The following is a 15,590-nucleotide window of genomic DNA, read 5'->3' on the forward strand; positions in this document are numbered from 1 at the left end:
TCAAAAAAAAAAAAAAAAAAATTCATTGAAAGGGATTTATAACCAACACATTTTTACTAGTAAAATTAAAGTCAGACTAATCAAAGTCATGCATTGATTATGAATAAAGATATATAATAACAGTGTCAAAGATTGTACTAGGTCAGTCATTCCGTCTTAGCCAGAAGTGAAAGTCTGAGTGTTGTTTTGAAAGCAAATCTGAGGGGGAAAACTTTCGTAAAAGAGAAAAAGAAACCGATCGTGTACTAATGAACTCCCAAAAGCTGAAACAGCATGTTTTCTGTGTAACTGAGCAAAGCTGGCAATGAGGCCTGATCTTCGCATTTCCTTTCTGTATCACCTCAGCCACAGACAGGCGTGATGCAGCAAGTCTCGTCAAATTTCAGGAGGCTTTCCTCTTTTCTAGGAGGCACAAAGATACGGAACAAAATCAGGAAAGTGCAGCGAGCAGAGGGGACTGCTTCACAGGTCACCTGGGCTGGCACTCTCCGAGCATCACAGCATTACCAGACAATTTGCCTGGAATAGGGAGAAGAGAAGAGGCGGGTACTCTAGGCATTACCTCTCTTAACATTATTTCCATAACACTTCTATTGGAGATTTTTCTTGGTCCATTCAGGCTCCTGTAACAAAGTACTGTAGACTGGGTGGCTTATAAACAACAGAAATTCATTTTCTCACAGTTCTGGAGGCTGAAAGTCCAGAATTGGGGTGCTAGCATGGTGAGGTTCTGGTGAGGATTGTCCCAGGTTGCAGACTGCTAACTTCTCATTGTAGCTTCACTTGGTGGAGAGAAGGTGAGAGAACTCTCTGGGGTCTCTTTCATAAGGACATTAATTTCATTCATGACAGCTCCACCCTCATGACCTGATAATTTCCCAAAGGTCCCACCTTCTAATACCATCACTTGGGAGTTAAGATTTCAACAGAGGAATTTTGGGAAGACACAAACATTCAGACCATAGCAGTGATCTCAGTTACCTAATTATATATCATACCAGGGGTCCCCAAACCCTGGGCCACAGACTGGTGGGGTCCATGGCCTGTTAGGAACCCAGCTGCACAGCAGGAGGTGAGCGGCAGGCAAGCCTCCTGTCAGATCCGCAGCAGTATTAGATTCTCATAGGAGCATGAACCCTATTGTGAACTGCGCATTGTAAGGGATCTAGGTTGCGCACTCCGTATGAGAATCTAATGCCTGATGAGCTGAGGTGGAACAGTGTCATCCTGAAACCAGCCACATCACCTCCCACCCTGCCTGTGGAAAAACTGTCCTCCTTGAAACTGACCCCTGGTACCAAAAGGGTTGAGGACTGCTGTATTATGACATAAGAAAGATAACCTTTGAGCTACTTTGTGATTTCTTTAAAATTGAGCTTCAGATTTGTTATTCAGAAATGACATAAGGGGAAGTTAGATAAATCTATATGGACAGGAGAAAATAATAATTATTAGGTTAATGTTTAATTTTTCACTAGAATAGAATTATATGTTTGGAGAAGATCTACCACTTAGAAGTCGTCAGAAGGTAGAAATGCATGACGTTTCAAAGGAATTTCTTCAGTCTGAAATATATGGAATGCTATAAATACCATTATTTCCAATCTTTTCTTTCCAAGTATGAATTGAACTTATATTTTCCCACAGAAATAGAAGAGTTCTAGTCAAAGAAAATCCTATTCTAAAATATTTGTCATGAAAACTTACCACCCCCAAGTGAAGATTATGCTACCAGCTTACCTTCAGTTACACAAGGACTTTGAGAAGTTTTTATAGGTGACTGAATAAATTATTAGTTTAATGGAAGAATGGTTTTTCCATTCTTTCACACAGTCCCCTTGGGAACAACAGGCATTTGCAAGAAGCTGGCCTAGTTTGGCCTAATGGTAACACTGAGTACTGACATCATGACCTCTTCACAAAGTGCTCTCACCAACTGCCCTAACAGCTTCTGATTGCTTTGGTGTTGCTGAAGTGCATCTATCATCGAACATGCAGGTTTTCACTTACACTCCATACCAGTGTCCTGAATACTCATGGCAACCAAGCTTCAGATTTTCCAGGTAAGTTAATTTCATTGCATTGCACCATTGGCCCCATAAGGACAACCTCCCACAATTTGACATTTTAAAAATATGGTCCATGTGGTAGACAGCTTCTGAAATGGCTTTTAATGATCCCTATCTCCCAGTGACTCATATCCTTGTGGAATCCTCTCTTCTTGAGTGTGGGCTAGATCTACTGATGTTCCTATAAGGACCAGAAAATGGCAAAAGTAAAGGGATGTCACTTCTGAGATCAGGTTACAATGCAAGCTGCCTTGCTTGCATTCTCCTGGGTTCTTCTTACTTACTCACTCTGATGAAGCAAGGTGCTGTTTGTTAACCATAAAGAGGCTAATGTGGCCAAACTAAGAATAGCCCCCAGTGAACAACTAGTAAAAAATTGAAGCCCTTAGTCCAGCAGGCTTCAAAGAACCAAATATGGACAACTGCATGAGTGAGCCTGAAAGTGAGCCCAGTTGAGCTTTGAAATGTCAGCAGCCAACACCTTCACTACAGCCTTGTGAGATACCTGGCACCAGAAAACACAGCTATACTGCAGCTTGCTTCCTGAAGCTCCAATAATGCATGAGATTTATTGCCCCACTCTAAAACATTTGGTCACTTGCAGAAGTTGCCTTTCTTTTTAGAAAATTGAACAGCTGGCCGGGCGCGGTGGCTCAAGCCTGTAATCCCAGCACTTTGGGAGGCCGAGGCGGGCGGATCACGAGGTCAGGAGATCGAGACCATCCTGGCTAACACGGTGAAACCCCGTCTCTACTAAAAATACAAAAAGAAATTAGCCGGGCGTGGTGGCGGGCACCTGTAGTCCCAGCTACTCCGGAGGCTGAGGCAGGAGAATGGCGTGAACCCGGGAGGCGGAGCTTGCAGTGAGCCTAGATCGCGCCACTGCGCTCCAGTCTGGGCGACAGAGCGAGACTCCGTCTCAAAAAAAAAAAGAAAGAAAATTGAACAGCTTTGGCCGGGCGCGGTGGCTCACGCCTGTAATCCCAGCACTTTGGGAGGCCGAGGCGGGCGGATCACAAGGTCAGGAGATCGAGACCACGGTGAAACCCCGTCTCTACTAAAAATACAAAAAATTAGCCGGGCGCGGTTGTGGGCGCCTGTAGTCCCAGCTACTCGGGAGGCTGAGGCAGGAGAATGGCGTGAACCCGGGAGGCGGAGCTTGCAGTGAGCCGAGATCGCGCCACTGCACTCCAGCCTGGGCGACAGAGCGAGACTCCGTCTCAAAAAAAAAAAAAAAAAAAAAAAAAAAAAAAAAAAAAAAAAAAAAAAAAAAAGAAAATTGAACAGCTTTATTAAGATATAATTCACATGCCATATAACTCACCCATTTAAAAGGTACAATTCAATGGTTTTTAGTATATTCCCGGCACTATACAAATATCACAACAATCCATTTTAGCCCATTTTCGTCACTCTAAAAGGAAACCTCTTACCCATTAGTAGTCACTCTCTTCCTCTCCAAAAACCCCCCTGCCCTAGGCAAATACTAATTTAATTTTTTTTATATCTCAAGATTTGCCTATTCAGGAGATTTTTTTTTTTTGACACGGAGTCTCCCTCTGTCGCCCAGGCTGGAGTGCAGTGGCCGCATCTCAGCTCACTGCAAGTTCCGCCTCCCCGGTTTAGGCCATTCTCCTGCCTCAGCCTCCTGAGTAGCTGGGACTACAGGCGCCCACCACCACGCCCGGCTAGTTTTTTGTATTTTTTTTTTAAGTAGAGACAGGGCTTCATCGTGTTAGCCAGGATGGTCTCGATCTCCTGACCTCGTGATCCACTCGTGTTGGCCTCCCAAAGTGCTGGGATTACAGGCTTAAGCCACCGCGCCCGGCCCAGGAGATTTCTTTAATAAATGTAATCATACAATATGTGGTCTTTTGTGGATGACTTCTTTCACTTAGCATAAAGTTTTCAAGGTTTATCTATGTTGCAATATGAATCTATACTTCATTCCTTTTTATTGCTGAATGATATTCCATTGTATGATGTACCACATTTTGTTTATCTGGTTAATGGGCATGCAGATTGTTTCAATTTTTTAGACATTTGTGTGTAAGTCTTTGTGTGATCATAGGTTTCATTTCTGTTATTTGAGTAGATACCTAGGAGTAGAATTGCTGGTTTATATGATAACTCTATGTTTAACATTTTGAGGAACTGCCAAACTGTTTTCCAAAGTGGTTGCAAGGCCTTGCATTCAACCCAGTAATGAATGAAAGATCTACATTTCTCCACATATTCACCAACACTGTCATTGTCTGTCTTTTTAGTTAAAGCAAATCCATTTGGGTATGAATAGGTATCTCACTGTGATTTTGACTTCCTTTTCCCAATGTCTAATAATGTTGAACATCTTTTCATGTGCTTATTTAGAAATTTGTACATCTTCTTGGGAGAAATGTTTATTTAAACACTTCACTCATTTTTAATTTTTTTGTTTGTTTTTGAATTATAAGAGCTCTGTATATATTCTGAATTACACATCCCTTATTATTTACACAGCCTGCAATATTCTCCCCTGTTTTGTGGGTTGCCTTTTCACTTTCTTCATGATGTACTTTAAAACACAAAAGTTTTTAATTTTGATTAAGTCTAATTTACCTATTTTCTTGTGCTTTTGATACTGTATCTAAGAAGGCTTTGCCAAATCCAAGGTCACGAAGATTTAACCTTATGTTTTCTTCTCAGAGTTTCATAGTTTTGGCTTTTACATTTAGATCTATGATTCATGCTGAATTAGTTTTTGTAAAGAGTGTGAAATAGAGGTCCTATGTAATTTTTCTGCATGTGGATAACCAGTTGTCCCCACACCATTTACTGAAAAAACAATTCTTTCCCCATTGAATTGTCTTGGCACCCTGTCAAAAATCAGTTGACCATAAATGTATGGGTTTATTTCTGGACTTTCAATTCTGTCCCATTGATCTACACATGTACATACCTATCCTTATACCAGTACCACACGGTCTTAATTACTGTCACTTTTTAAAATTTTTTATTTTAATTTTTAGGTTCTCAGATACATGTTTAGGATGTGCATGTTTGTTTCATACGTAAACGTGTGGTTTGCGGCACCTATCAACCCATCACCCAGGTATTAAGCCTAGCATACGTTAGCTATTTTTCCTAATGCTCTTCCTCCCACAACCCCACCCCTGACAGGCCCTAGTGTGTGTTGTTCCCCTTCCTGTGACCACGTGTTCTCATTGTTAAGCTCCTACCTATAAGAGAGAACATGTGGTGTTTGGTTTTCTGTTCCTGCATTAGTTTGCTGAGGACAATGACTTCCAGCTCCATCCATATCCCTGCAAACGACATGATCTCACTCCTTTTTATGGCTGCATATTATTCCATGGTGTATATGTACCACATTTTCTTTATCTAGCCTATCATTGATGGGCATGTGGGTTGATTACATGTCTTTGCTATTGTGAATAGTGCTGCAATTAATATATGTGTGCATGTATCTTTGAAATAGAATGATTTATATTCCTTTGGGTATATATCCAGTAATGGGATTGCTGGGTCAGATGGTATTTCTGGTTCTAGATCTTTGAGGAATTGCCACACTGTCTTCCACAATGGTTGAACTAATTTACATTCACACTGACAGTATAAAAGCATTCCTATTTCTCCACAACCTCACCAGCATCTGTTGTTACTTGGCTTTTTAAGAAATTGCCATTCTGACTTGTGAGAGATGGTATCTCATTGTGGTTTTGATTTGCATTTCTCTCTCTTTTTTTTAATTTTTTTTTTCCTGAGACAGCATCTTGCTCTGTCACCTAGCCTGGAGTACAGTGGCGCAATCTCGGGTCACTGCAATCTCTACCTCCCTGGTTCAAACGATTCTCCTGCCTCAGTATCCTGAGTAGCTAAGACTATAGGCACATGCCACCACACCCAGCTAATTTTTGTATTTTTGGTAGAGATGATGTTTCACCATGTTAGCCAGGCTGGTCTTGAACTCCTGACCTCCTGGCCTCACCCGCCTCAGCCTCCCAAAGTGCTGGGATTACAGGCATTGAGCCACCACACCCAGCCTGATTTGCATTTCTCTAATGGTCATTGATGTCGAGCTTTTTTCGTATGTTTGTTGGCTGCATGAATGTTTTCTTTTGAAAGTGTCTGTTCGTGTCCTTTGCCCACATTTTAATGGGGTTGTTTTTTTTTTTTTCTTGTAACTTTGTTTAGGTTTCTTGTAGATTCTGGATATTAGCCCTTTGTCAGATGGATAGATTGCAAAAATTTTCTCCCACTCTGTGGGTTGCCTGTTCACTCTGATGATAATTTCTTTTGCTGTGCAGAAGCTCTTTCATTTAATTAGATCCCATTTGTCAATTTTTGCTTTTGTTGCAATTGCTTTTGATGATTTTGTCATGAAATCTTTGCCTGTGCCTGTGTCCTGAGTGATATTGCCTAGATATTCTTCTAGGGTTTTTATAGTTTCGGGTTTTATATTTAAGTCTTTAATCCATCTTGTGTTAATTTGTGTATAAGGTGTAAGGAAGGGGTCCAGTTTCAATATTCTGCATATGGCTAGCCAGTTTTCCCAACACCATTTATTAAATAGGAAATCCTTTCCCGGTTGCTTGTTTTTTTTCAGGTTTGTTTCAGATCAGATAGTTGTAGATGTGTGGTCTTATTTCTGAGTTCTCTATTCTGTTCCACTGATCTATGTGCCTGTTTTTGTATCAGTACCATGTTGTTTTGGTTATTGTAGCCTTGTAGTATAGTTTGAAGTCTGGTAGCATGGTGCCTCCAGCTTTGTTCTTTTTGCTTAGGATTGTCTTGGCTATACAAGTTCTTTTTTGGTTCCATATGAATTTTAAAATAGTTTTTTCTAATTCTGTGAAGGATGTTAATGGTAATTACTGTAGCTTTGTAGTAAGTTTTAAAATTGGGAAGTGTGATACTTCAACTTTGTTCTTTTTCAAGACTGTTTTGGATATTCTGGGTCCCTTATAATTTATTTATTTTTTTTTTTTTTTTGAGACAGAGTCTCACTCTGTCACCCAGGTTGTAGTGCAGTGACACGATCTCGGCTTACTGCAACCTCTGCCTCCTGGATTCCAGCGATTCTCCTGCCTCAGCCTCCTGAGTAGCTGGGATTACAGGCATATGCCACCACACCTGGCTAACTTTTTATATTTTTAGTAGAGACGGGGTTTCACCATGTTGGTCAGGCTGGTCTCGAACTCCTGACCTCGTGATTTGCCCACCTCAGCCTCCCAAAGTGCTGGGATTACAGGTGTAAGCCATCATGCCTGGCCCCTTATAATTTTATATGAATTTTAGAATCAACTGTCAACCGCTGCAAAAGAAAGGAGCCGACGTATGATAGGCATTGTGTTGAATCTATAAAGCAATTTTACAAAAGGAAACTTTTCCAGTTCATCGACCCCAGTAATACACATCCCTTACCTTTGTGCACCCTCAAACCCAACAGAAGCTACTTGGGCATTAGTTGCCTCTTGATAGAAAGGTATTCTACCTTTTCCAGTCTGCTTAATAATCTTATATTTATAAAGCAGTTTATAAATATGAAGTATGGTGTTAGAAGCCAATTCTTGGCTTACTCATTGGGTACCTAGTCATCTCATAAGAAAATCAATTTAACATACTCCACATGATGTATGTAAAAAGTGTAATAATCATTGAGTTTAAGTTTGGGTATGAGTTTTGCATATGTTACTACCTACAAATATGACTGTTATTAAAATGACCTTTTAAGAAACCTGGAAAGATTAGGCCAACCATCTGCCTGTCAATTGCACAGCCCAAGATTGTCAAGTACTATTGGCTATCAAACACAACTAACACAAGAATTTTTGCCAGTCTATTTAATTTATCACTATATGCTAAGCTATATATCACTTGGATCGTTTCTTTCCGTTTTGATTTAGGATTACATTTTAATTAAGAATACATTTCTACCTTTAGAGGGCACTCATAACATACAGCACCTAGACATCCAAAATAAGCAGCTCTACCAGGAATAGAACATGAAAGATCTGTGGATAAGCTACTGATCCACAAAGCAGATAATCCTTTTGCTTTCATTAGTGTAACTTTCCGAGGAGGCTCCCCACAGACTCAGAGCCAGCCCAGCATTAACCAAACAAAGACAAACAGAGTGGATCCTGTGCTAATATTGGGAAAACCAGGCAACAGGACTCATTTGGGGCCTTTATTGTGAAAACATGCCCCAGCTTTCCCAAGATAACCAAGAGTGCCTCCAGAAACATTTCTTCAGGCCATCTATATGGACACAGTTTCTGCCCCTGTTTAGGGCTCAGAGATATAATGCAGACATTCACCAAATCACAGAAAATGAAGGAGAACCCAGGGCCATTCCTGATATCAAGGTAAGGTGATCTCCACAATCCATGATCCTTTCCTGTCAAGGGAAAGTGTTTACCAAAAAGAATATAAAACTATATGCAAGCTTTAGTGTCATTGCTCTCTTATCTTAATGTTTTTCCAAAAATGTTTTCAAACCAACCCCAAGGGAAATCTAGAACCTAGATGATAATTACCTGATCTATCTAGTTTTCTCCAATCTAAACAGATTCCCCTTACCAAAACAAATTGTTGTTTATTGCTTTTTTGTTTGTTTGTTTGTTTGTTCGTTTCAGGTGATAACATTCAACAAATCTAGACAGACTTTGTGGCTTTAAGTGTTAGCCCTTGGATGTCTTTCTCTGATATAAATATGATATCCCATATAATAATGAAAGAAAAATTGTAGACTGCTTTCTACAAAAAAAAATTCCTAGGGAAAACAATTAATAAACTAAGAACATAAGAACATTAAGGAGCTAAGGGATGTTTTTTCCAAATTAAAAGTTTCCTAAGGTGAATTTCTTAAGCTTGAGTTTCTATCAGTAGGTAATAACATTATTTCTCCAAAGAGTGACAATTTACCTGCTGGATGTTGTGTGTATCTTTGAAGAAAATACAGTTTGAGTCTGTAAATCCTCTTAGCTATTAACATTTCGTAAAAGGTTACTTGGTATAGAATATGGACATGTGTTAATGTCTAACAAGCAAGAGCACACTCAAAATTAAGTGTTGCAAAACTATAAAACTGTTCAAATACCTTAACACCAGAAAATTCACCTGTTCTTTTGCCATGGCTCATATCCTGATAATAATCATTATTTATTTGCAAACTCTTTATATAATTCTCTACGTCTGCCCTTTCTCCTAATGTTATTTTAACCATTTGGCACAAGTGGAGGGGAAAATAATAAAAATAAAAAGGGTCAACATAAAGGTTTTTTTTGTAAATATATACGGGCCTGTTCTTTTGAGCTTTCAGATGTATGTGAACAAATAACACATGAATTCCCACACCCCCTATTATCATCTAAGCACTAAGAGTTTAGCAAGCTGCAATGAAATGGGATGTAGTGGCCAAGAGTCCTGAATTAATGGACATCTTAATGTAGGCAACACATGCAAAAGATATTTCTAAAAGACAGAATGTGGAGGCTACTTTGAGGAAACAGACATCAAAAACAACAAATCCCATATACCCATTATATGGTGCATATGTATGCTGTTGTATATGTATGTATGTATATGCACGCACACATACATATATATAATTTCAAAGTTCTAACTGTCTTGAGAAGGTATGCTCTAAGTGGAATCAAAGACAAATAAAATGCAAAAATATTTAAAAATCACTGTTACACCTTCCCATGGCATCCTGGAATCAACCACACACGCTGGTGCTGGGCAGCCTAACTTCTATCCTAACCTCACTAATCTGTTTTTTTTTTTTTTTTTTGAGACGGAGTCTGGCTCTGTCACCCAGGCTGGAGTGCAGCGGCCGGATCTCAGCTCACTGCAAGCTCCGCCTCCCGGGTTTACGCCATTCTCCTGCCTCAGCCTCCCGAGTAGCTGGGACTACAGGCGCCCGCCACCTCGCCCGGCTATTTTTTTTTGTATTTTTTAGTAGAGACGGGGTTTCACCGTGTTAGCCGGGATCGTCTCTCGATCTCCTGACCTCGTGATCCGCCCATCTCGGCCTCCCAAAGTGCTGGGATTACAGGCGTGAGCCACCGCGCCCGGCCCCCTCACTAATCTGTTAACGGGTTCCAGTCTGTACAGCAACAGGTGAGGGTAGAAGGAAGCAATCCGGTTGGGATGCTACTGGCTCCTTCATTCAGTTTTTGCCTTTTAAAAAAAAATCTTTTTATATTGCATCTGAATACAGAAAGAGGAGACGTGCCTCTTTTAGCAAATGTAAGGATGGAAACACCGAACTCATTTTGAGTCTGCTGTTATCATTGAATCCTTACTAACTGCAAAACCTTGGGCTAGGAGCCATAGGGAATAAAGAGAAAGAGCAAGATAAGCTCCCTCCTTTCTAGAGACTTACTGTATATTGAGAAAGACAAACATATAGCATATTATCAGCATGACTCATGTCAATAATATAAGGTACCTATGTAATTATTGTACATTTTTTCAATCAGTAAGATATTAGGGGAGGAATATGATCACTCTGGGGTAAGACAATTGAAGAAGCCCAGTGTTAGAGTGAAAGCAGTGAAATCTAAGGTAGACGTGAAATAATGTCTAAGAACATACATATAGAGGCAGAAAGAGGGAACGTGGGCTAAAATGTATCTAGACATCAAGGGGTCAGTCAGAAATTCTCCAAAAATCCTCAACCTAAGCTTTACAGTTCCTGCAAAAATTACCCCCAAATAGATCATGGGCTTAAATGTACAACTACATGTAAAACTATAGAACTTTTAGGAAAAAAATGGGAGAAAATCTTTATGAGCTAGGGCTAGGTGAAGAGTACACAGACACCAAAAAATCATGATCCATGCAAGAAAAATAATCAATAAATAAGACTTCATTAGAATCTAAAAAACTTTTGCCCTGTCAAAGACTCTATTGAGAGGATAAAAGACAGCATACAGACAGCAGGAAAATACTTTCACCCCCATGTCTGCCAAACACCTTGAACCGAGAATAAAGAATTCTCAAAACTCAAGAGTAAAAGACAAACAGTCCAACAAGAATATGGGCAAAAGGCATGAACAGGCATTTTACTGAAGAGAATATGCAGATGGCAAATAAATATATGAAAAGACAGTCAACATTGTTAGCCATTAGGGAGATGCAAATTAAAGTCACAGTGAAATATCACTACACACCCAGCAGAATGGGTAAAATGGAGAAAAAATAGTGGCTATAAAAATGGCTAGAATGGCTAAAATGACTAAAATTATGACAACACCAACTGCTGGAAAGGATACAGAGAAACTGAATCATTCATGCATTGCTGATAGGAATGTAAAATAGTACAAGCAATCTGGAAAACAATTTGGCAGTTTCTCATAAAATTGAAGATACAGCTACCATATGGTCTAGCAATTTCACTATTAGGCATTTATCCCAGAGAAATGAAAACCTACACTTACACCAACCCTGTATGCCAATGTCCACAGCTGCTTTATTTGTAATAGTCAAAAACCAGAAACAACCCAAAAACCCTTCAAGGGATGAATGATTAAACAAACAGTGGTACATCCATACCGTGGAATCCCATGGAGCCACTAAAAGGAATGAACTACTGATACACAACACACTTGGGTAGACTTCAGGGACTGATGCTGAGTGGGGGAGAAAAAGCCAATTCCAAAAAGTCACACACTACATATATGTGTATGATTCTATATAAGCCACTCTTTTTTTTTCTTTGAGATGGAATCTTGCTCTGTCGCCCAGGCTGTAGTGCAGTGGGGTGATCTTGGCTCACTATAACCTCGGCTCACTATAACCTCTGCCTGCTGGGTTCAAGCGATTCTCTCACCTCTGCCTCCCGAGCAGCTAGGACTACAGGCATGCGCCGCCACACCCAGCTAATTTTTGTATTTTTAGTAGAGATAGGGTTTCACCATGTTGGCCAGGCTGGTCTTGAACTCCTGACCTCAAGTGATCTGCCCACCTCAGCCTTCCAAAGTGCTGGGGCTACAGATGTGAGTCACTGTGCCCAACCTATATAAGCCACTCTTGAAATAAAGTGATAGACATAGAGAACAGATTCATGGTTGCCAAAGATTAGGGATTAGGTAGGGTGGTGGGTATAGCTACAAAGGGGTCACACTTTAAAGGGAGCCTGGTGGTGATGAACCAGTTCTGTGTCTTGACTGCAGCGGCAGTTATGCACATTACACATGTCATGTGCTAAAGTTGCATGAAACTATACACGTGCACACACAGAAATGAGTGAAATCTGAATAAGCTCTGTGAATGGTACCCTTTTCATTTCCTAGTTTTGATGTTCTTTAGTTAATGCAGTCTCCATTGAGGGAAAGTGGGTGACCAGTACACGGGACCACTCTGTACATTCTGTGTACGTGATTTCCTATGACTATAGCATTATTTCAAAATAAGCAATCTTAAAAAGCAAACCTCTAAAGGCAGGTTAAACTGACAATATGACATACAAATCGCCTACATTTATTGTGGTTATTCCAGTTGTTCTTTCCATTTGGCTCCTTGGGTTAATAGCTTTGATGTGGTCTGACCTGTTTTAGAGATGAGAAAACAAGTTTGATTGGTTGCATATGTGAAGTCAGCTGAGAGGTGATTTGAACCTGGATTTTCTGATGCTGATTTCAATAAGTATTTGATAGCTTCTGACAGGGATTTAAAAAGTGGACTGTAGTTTCCTTGGCTTGAAGCCAGTCTTCTTCTTTTTTTTTTTTTTTTTTTTTTTTGAGGCGGAGTCTTCACTCTGTCGCCCAGGCTGGAGTGCAGTGGCACCATCTCGGCTCACTGCAAGCTCCGCCTCCCGGGTTCGCGCCATTCTCCTGCCTCAGCCTCCGGAGTAGCTGGGACTACAGGCGCCCGCCACCGCGCCCGGCTAATTTTTTTTGTATTTTGGTAGAGACGGGGTTTCACCGTGTTAGCCAGGATGGTCTCGATCTACTGACCTCGTGATCCGCCCGCCTCGGCCTCCCAAAGTGCAGGGATTACAGGCGTGAGCCACCGCGCCCGGCCAAAGCCAGTCTTCTTAATAGTACTTTCTGTATGGTTTCTGCCCAAAATACTCCAACACAGACCACTAATTTACTACAAAATCCCATACACCTGCATATACACTCACACACTTGTCTTCATCGGATTATTTTTTTTATTTATTTTATTTTTATTTTTATTTATTTATTTATTTTTTTGAGACTCAGTCTCGCTCCATCACCCAGGCTGGAGTGCAGTGACGCGATCTCAGCTGATTGCAACCTCGGCTTCCCAGGTACAAGTGATTCTCCTGCCTCAGCCTCCCAACTAGCTGGGACTAAAGACACCTGCCATCACCCCCAGCTACTTTTTTTTGTATTTTTAGTACAGACAGGGTTTCACCATGTTGACTGGGCTGGTCACAAACTCCTAACCTCATGAGATCCATCTGCCTTGGCCTCCCAAAGTGCTGAGATTACAGGCGTGAGCCACCGCCGCAGCTGATCAGATTTTTTTTTTTCTTCCATCAGGATTTTTGTTTCCTTTCAGGGCAGTAATGCAAGCGGGAGGGCGGGTGAACTCTAGGCCAGCAGTTTTTCTAGACAATCAACATGAGGAAGAGAAAGCGTTACAGCTGCTCTAGTAAGAAGTCGACTCTGTCAACATGTTTGTTTATGTGTGTGCGTTCTTTCTCAAAAGTAAACATGGTCAGAGCTTAGACAAGAGAGCTGTTTCCACAAGGTTATTTTTCAGCCCATTCCAAAGTCAGTGCCCTTCTGAAAGTGTGGGCTTCTAAGTGCTCTGCTGTTCCAGACTTGTGATCCCTTGAGCAGCTGATCAAAGCACTTATTTTAAGACCTTATACACAGAAAGGAGAAAATAAATCTCAAGGCACCAAAGGGCAGCTACAAAGACAATGGAGCCTTGTGTGATGAAAATGATAGAGGAAAGAAGGAAAGAAAAACAGCTTAGTAAGAGAGCAATTATGCCTGTTGGTCAAATACCTTACCATTAGTGTATTCAGAAGACAGAATTATTCTGTCCTGCCTCCTTTTGTGAAAGAGTAAGTTCACTGAGAAGAATAACGTTGTTTCTTATTTTCTTGAAGGCCCTCCGAAAATAATTCCATAGTAATTAGTTTAACACTTGAGATGTTCACAAACCTATTGAGGAAAAGTCTCATTTGGAAGTCAGCCATGCTTCTGTCTGTTGTGGCTAGCATGCATACGTTCAGTGGCCCTCTGGCATCTGCTGCAGGGTCTTCCCAAGTGAGACCCAGGGGATATGGCTCCACAGGCCTGGGGCTCAGGGCCTTGGGTTCTCAGTGAGCAGTACTTACATGATCTTCCTTTGATGGAGACCATAAGGAAGACCTTGGGTATGATCTTTGGGAAAGTGAAAAAATGTCTTCAATTATTCAGCCTCTAAGTTCACAGAACCCAGGACAATCCATGTGACATTAAGAACAAAACAAAGAGGGGCGGGGAGAAAGGGAAGATGTTGGTCAAAGGCCACAAAGTATCAGCGAGATTAGAGAAATAAATTTGAGTGATCTATTCTACAGTATGGTGACCATAGTTAATACAGCTTGAGCATCCCTAACCTGAAAGTCCAAAATGCAAAATGCTCCAAAATCTGAAACTTAAGTGCAGATACGACATTCAAAAGGAATGCTCATTGGAGCATTTCAGATTTGGATTTTTAGATTCGGGATGCTGAACCAGTAAATATAATGCAAATATTCCAAAAGCTGAAAAAAATCTGAAATCCAAAACACCTCTGGTCCCAAACATTTTGTGTAAGGAATACTGAGCTTGTAATCGTGTATATTTCATATTTCAAAGTTGCGAAAAAGTAAATTTTTAACTGTCTCATTACAAAAAAAATAGATGAGGTGATGGTTATGTTAGCTTTATTTAAGGTTTCTACCATGTATACAAATATTAAAACATCACATTGTGCCATAAATACATGCAATTATTATGTGTGAATTAAAAATAAAAATAAACAAAATGAAAATAAAATAGTGTTTCAGCTTGTCATAAAAGGTTCTTATCATCCCAGAGACTTTTCTTATGTAGCTAACCTGGACAATCCCTTACATTAATTAAGCATCTAAGATACCAGCTAATGCCTTTCAAAGTAATAAATGAAATGGTGATCAATTTAAAAGTAAATGGTGGCCAGATGTGGTGGCTCACACCTGTAGTCCCAGCATTTGGGATTACACTGGCAGCCGTCACCACACCATCCACTGGGCTCTAATCTGAACACCTACACACTCCATTTACAATTCTGATTGAGACTCTGAACAGGAAAAATGGAAAACCATTCTATCAATGAAACAGACTAGTATCTCACTGTGGTAAGGCTCTCTGGTAGCAGGAGAGGTCATAAATAGAAAACTCAAGTGACTATAAATAAAAAGTAAAGCAGTCTTTATATCAGAAATGGATGTGTATATATATATAATTAAATATATATACACACACATCCTTTTAAAAACTTATATATACACATACCTGAAAGAAA

The sequence above is a fragment of the Macaca mulatta genome, chromosome 8, assembly GCF_049350105.2.
Source record: "Macaca mulatta isolate MMU2019108-1 chromosome 8, T2T-MMU8v2.0, whole genome shotgun sequence".
NCBI classification, from domain to species: Eukaryota; Metazoa; Chordata; class Mammalia; order Primates; family Cercopithecidae; genus Macaca; species Macaca mulatta.